The 6,000-nt window shown below is 45.8% G+C and overlaps 1 long non-coding RNA gene across 1 annotated transcript; it reads right to left on the bottom strand.

Moving 5' to 3' along the window:
* Positions 1-5,334: 5,334 nt before the first annotated feature.
* On the bottom strand, positions 5,335-5,874 carry LOC105353687. The gene is made up of 2 exons (XR_908404.2): positions 5,481-5,874; positions 5,335-5,413 (listed from the first exon to the last, which is right to left on the bottom strand). It is a non-coding gene; the product is annotated as an uncharacterized LOC105353687 (long non-coding RNA).
* Positions 5,875-6,000: the final 126 nt, after the last annotated feature.

Raw genomic sequence — 6,000 nt, 5'->3', positions numbered from 1 at the left:
GACTGCGGTCTGTCCTGTTTCACCTGCGGTCAGAACGCAGCAGAGATCAGAGATTCTCTGAAAGGTTTCAGCCTCACCTGAAGCCGCAGAAGGCGGGAGTTCTTTCATGGAAAAGCCTTCCGTGTCACGTGCCTGTCGCCTCTATGGGCTGTTCTGTTTTTACAGTTAAGACAAAGTGTCTGTTTTTTGGGAATTTGCTGAATTTGGTCGTGAAACCAATTTATGACATTTGAATTAAACAACAGCTTAAGGAAATGCTTTCTCTGACCTCTGACCTCCAGGAACACACCATCTCCAGCATTTACAGAGGGATGGATCTGGGAGAAAAACTCTTCTTCCCTCCTTTCCTTTTCCGTCACACAAACATTCTTCAAATATGATTAAACTGAATAAAGTTTGGCCTGGATTCCAAAAGGGGGTTTATTCAGACATACCTCTGGTTTGTCTGTAGGTTCATAACCCCTCTTGTTAAAGTAAAATATGTCCAACACAAGAGGCCCTCAGTCCTCTTCTGTCTGCCCAGCTGTTGGACAGGACAAGTTAAAAAACAAAGTGTGGGACTGTCATTAAAACAGAATGATCGGCTCCTGCCTCTTCAGTGTTACTGGAAAACAGATTCCAAGCACAGATTCTAAGGATGCAAAAGGATGATGGGATTGGTTGATCAAAAACAACCTGAAAAGGACTGAAATCCATCCGTGAAGCAGGAAGAGAAACGCCTGAAACCACAACAACTTTGTATGAAACGCTGCATGATTCTGAATTTGATTTGATTTGAAGTGTTTTATTTCAAGCAATCAAAGCAAGAATAATGACCAATCAGCAGTGATCCATTCATAGAGACGTATCAATGACCCCAAACGCAGAACGAGCTCTCATGTCTTCATAAATCCGTCTGTGGAAAGTCGACGCCGGTGCCAACCTTCAAATACCAACGGATTTCAACTGATGTGAGAAAATGAAAGCGGTTCAGCAGGACAGTCTTCCTCCTGTTCTGTTGCTGGTTGAAAGGTTTTGCCTTTGGAAACGTTCTCATGTTTCAAACAGGAGCAGTATTGTTTGTCATAGATTCCTGTTTTACATTTAGTTTTCTCTGTGGAGTTGATCATGCCTGTTACTTTTGATTTCTTTTTGCTCACAGTCCCTTCTGATTGAAGAGCTCCCGTTTCTTCCTGACATGAACTTTAAGGCTAAACTCCAAAAGTCTCCGCTCTAAAATGTCAGAGAACTAGTTCTGGAGGATCAACGTCACTCAGGCTGAATTCCACCTGTTCTTGTGGAAACTGGACCACACCCTGGCGTCAAAGCAAAGGTGATAGTGTACACAGCAAGCTGTCACTGCATTCTTCTACCTCCCACTGAGGGGGGGGAGGCTGGGTGGGGCGGGGGATCAGGGCAGGGTGCAATGTCTCATGTCCTTACATATTAACTGCATGATAACCCTGCCAGCACGCGTGCAGCTCAGAGAGGACCGCGTGTTCACAGCAGTCTGAACAGGGCGCATGCTGGCTGTGGAGGGTCCTGGCATGGGGGGCGGGGGGCGAGGTCTTCCGTTGGAGAGCATGGGGGCTGGGGGGTGGTCATAGAAAGTAGAAACGGTGGTGATAAACGCCACTGTGAGGTTCTCCTGATGGTCACGTCTGGGAGGCTGCTGCTTTCCTGCATCAGAGCAGAAAGTTTCCTCCCTTTCTGTGCCGGTTCAAGCACTCTGCCCTGTTGAGCAAGGCATCATCTCACATTCCAGCAAAGACTCACACAGACACGAACAAGCAGCAGGAGCACCTTTAAAACAATTCCTTCCCTGTTTGTCACTAAACCCCGTTTTAAAGGATTTTGCTCAGAATGTTTAGGTGACAGTTCCTGCTGTTGCCATGGTAGCAGGTGAAATGCTGGTGTTTGTGTTGTGCTGACAGTGCAGGTGAGTCTGCAGGCACGTATGAGGAGCCATGCCTAGAAAGGTGCATAATTCAGATTCCACTGGCAGGTGGGACCCACAGGTGGGAGGGGCTGGCTATCCTCACAGCATCTGTCCGTCAGTGACAATGCCTGCAGGTCCAAACACATTGTTTTCAGGGGTGTGAGGTGAGGGAGGGGCGTGTGGAGGGCGGGGGGGACCTGTCTGCCAGGTTAATCAGGAGAAAGCGGTTGAAGTTAAATCATTCCTATGTGTGCAGGAAAAGAGACCAGACTGTGGTTCAGGTGGCAGACACTGCAGCAGACTGTGGTCCTATAACCTTATTTTGAAATCATGGCGGTAGAGCTGTGAAAGGTCAAAGGTCAGTGACTGGGAGTTGAACATGTCGCAGCTTTGTGTCTGCAGAAAAGGAGAAAAGGTTCATAAGACAGAGAAACCTGCCCCTTTGTGTTACACGTCAAACCGAACCAGGACAAAAAGCATGATGACCTGTTCTTCACGTTGTCATGACGACCACCATGAAGCTAAAGTGAGTTTGGATCCTGCAGTTCCTGTCTCAGAATCCTCTCCATGTCCGCACGCCATCATTTTTGGGGTTTCTTCCTCACTCATCTGACTTTATAGGTGGAGAAGGAACAAGAGAGAGTGACCCCACGGTCTCTAAGGAAACGCCTTTCTACAGTGAGGCGTGTCCACAAACACACAACGAAACACAAACACACACCCGGAGCTTCACTACTGCTGTGCTGTCTGCATTAGAGCTTCTGTGTTTCAATGGAATCGTTTTTTTTCTTGTATCTACACATTGTAGATAAACAGTGTTGAGACGTGCCCCCCCCAATACTGTAATCCATCTACACCCACGCTAAGCACAACGCGCCTCAGTCAACTTTGAACTGGATGTGTGTGTGTTTGAAATGTCCTGTCCAACAGCTGAGCAGACAGATAAGAGTTGAACCTCAGATTTTACTGTTACAACGGGGCTCATAATATGTTAAACAGTAGGTGTATATTTGAATAAACCCCTCCTGTAATCTAGACCAACCTTTATTCATCTCACTTATATTTGTAACATTTAGTGTTGGACCGGACAAAAAGGAAAATGAGGGAAGAAGACAGAGATATTGGGGGGGGGGTACTATAGAAGGGGGGGGGGGTGTAAAACCATGAAGCAGCACAGAACAACAACTTTCGGGATGTTTCGAATCATTACAGTGAGGTTCAGATGTAAAACTAATCTAAGAGGGGCGGGGCCTGTCCACACACACACTAACATGTTACAAACATACCTGTTGTCTCCAAAAATGTTCACATACAAACATGTCAACATGTACACAAAACAACTAACGTTCACACACGCATACTTATGCCTTCAGACCAACACACGTGACCCTTCATTCAGTCACGCAAACTGTTTGTGTAAAGGTGAGACAGCACCTGTGCTCAAGTGTTTCTGATTTCCTCCAGCCGCGCCGGGAGGGCCCAATACGGGGCCCCGCCCCAGGAGAGCACCCCCACCCCCAGACGAGCAGCCCACCACCACCCAGGTGTTCTGAGTATGTGTGTATTTCTGTTGTATGTCTGACTTTGTCCCAGTTGTACTGCAATGAAATGTCGTATGTCAGTGTAAGCTGTGCAAATGACAATAAATCCGATTCTGGTTCTGATCATGGGCATGTGTTCATTCCAAGTTTATTCATTCATTTTCCAAACTGCTGTATTCCTGTTTGGGGTCACATGGTTGCTGGAGCCTATCTCGGCTGAAGGTGGGGTAGACGCTGGACAGTCCATCGCAGTATGACACATAGACAGACAACCACACATGTTCACATTCATACTGAATGAATAACTCAGGAGAACAGGCAGACTACACACACACATGTCCCAGCCAGGATTTGAACCAGGATCTCCTTGCTGTGAGCAAAGACTGCTAACCACTACACCCCCGTGAGGCCCTTAATTCTCAATCATCAGATGTAAAATTTCATAATCATATTTTTTGTGCAATCATACCTGCTGAGGACAATGGATGGTCAGGTGGGATTTCCAAAATCACAGGGGGCGTGGCTTACCTCTACCTGCTCCTTTGATGAAGAAATACTTTCTGGTTGAAACAGTTTACATTATAAGGCATTAAGGGCTCCCTCTGGTGTTCCGTGGATGTACTGCACACGTCAGCCAGGCTTCAAATTTAAAATTTGTTTTTATACCTTAATTGAAAAATCTTAATGACTCAGTAGAGGAGTAACTGGTGGATGATTGCTGTAAATGAGGAGCATTTTTGTAGTTTAACTTATCCTTTAGAAAAGTCACAAACAGTGAGCTTTTAGCGTCACTTTAAACTCACTTGATGAATTTGGATGATTTAGCTGGTTTTGAGTCAATAGGTGCTAATTAAATGTTATAATCAGACCCCTTTTCCAGGGAGGGGCCAAGGTGGAAGCGTTAAGGCTTGTACACACCGGGACGAATATTCGCCAGGCGTTATTCGCCAGCGTCTTTCAACACGTTTTTTGTGTTCACACCCAGGCGATTTTCGCTGACGATGAGCCGAGCGAACATGCAATTTCATTCCCTGACATTAGATGGCGCTTAATGTAAACAGAAATACTCCTGTACACAAGGTGGCGCTGCGCAACTTTAGGCTTCTTAAAGTCGCTTTTCACTCAGAAGAAGAGAGCAAGTATTTACGCGCTTGTCAGAATCAAACAAAGAAAACATGAATATTTCCAGCACCAGTAGCTCCAACTGGTGCTTGAAAAAAACACACGTGTTTACGGCTTATCAATGGAAAATTCTAATCCTATATAGGAATGACCTAAAGCATAATTTTTCTCAGTGATAAATTAGCACCAATAATTAGAGTGGGGGTGGGCTTGCACACAGAGAAAGCATTGAAATATCTATGTAGAAACTAAACGCACAAAGCGTGCAAAGGTTTAGTAAAGATGAAAAACTATGACATAAACGGACTTTAGGCTCATAAAAATACAATTTGGATTCAGGAAAAATAACTTTCCAGCACTGAAACAAATAAAATAAAAGGAGGCTGAATGTGAATAAAATCTTCTAAGTAAAGATCACCGGTACATTTGAGTCATTTCTTCTCTCAAAATGAAGAAAATACAGATTCTACCATGCATCTTGTTATCAGAAAGGCTGCCCACGTTTTTCTTTCCAACCAAATCCAGGAAGAAGCACCACAGTTCTGTTGCTGTCCGGCACGACTTCTGAGCTGGACCACATCACTGCAGAAATAGATCATATAGATCTGAGATGCTTTGAGATGAGGTTGATTTTTTGTCTTTAAAGAGATATTTTTCTGGTCTATTTTGCCTCTTAAATCAGCAGCCGAGGGGTGGGGGGATCCACTTTGTCACGAATTGTTTCCCGGACCCAAAAATTGGACAAACTCAGGATTGCAAGAAACCAGATTTATTTTTATTCTTTAACGTGAAGGAGCCCAGGTCCTGGAGAAATCCAGCCAATGTACGGATGCTAAGGAGATAGGAGAGGATTAGTGATGGGAAATGATCTGGAGACGTCTGAGCAAAGACAGGCTTACTGGGATGAGGAGTGTGACCTGCAGGTAGAACAGAGGGGCGGAGTCCTCGGTACAGGAAGTGGATGGAGGTCCCAACAGACACAGAAGTCAAGACAGAGAAAGACAATCGTTGGAGTGTGGTAGAAGTCCGGAGTCTGGGGCTCAGTCACAACACCTTTTTGCAATCCAAATCATCTCCAGAAGGCTCTCTGGGAAACAGCTCCAAAAATGACAGAGGAGTGGGGATTTACGAGGCTCAGAATGGTGTGGAAGGGAAACAGGAGCGGACAACGGCTGTAGCAGCAGGAAGCTGAGAGCAGAAGACAGGCAGACGAAAAGACAGGTAGACGAGAAGACAGGCAGACGAGAAGACAGGCAGACAGGCAGACGAGAGGACAGGTAGACGAGAAGACAGGCAGACGAGAAGACAGACAGACGAGAAGACAGGCAGACAGGCAGACGAGAAGACAGGCAGACAGGTAGACGAGAAGACAGGCAGACAGGCAGACAGGCAGACGAGAAGACGGGCAGACGAGAAGAC

The sequence above is a fragment of the Oryzias latipes genome, chromosome 8 (genome assembly GCF_002234675.1).
Source record: "Oryzias latipes chromosome 8, ASM223467v1".
NCBI lineage: Eukaryota > Metazoa > Chordata > Actinopteri > Beloniformes > Adrianichthyidae > Oryzias > Oryzias latipes.
This window is presented reverse-complemented; position numbering and strand designations above follow the sequence as displayed.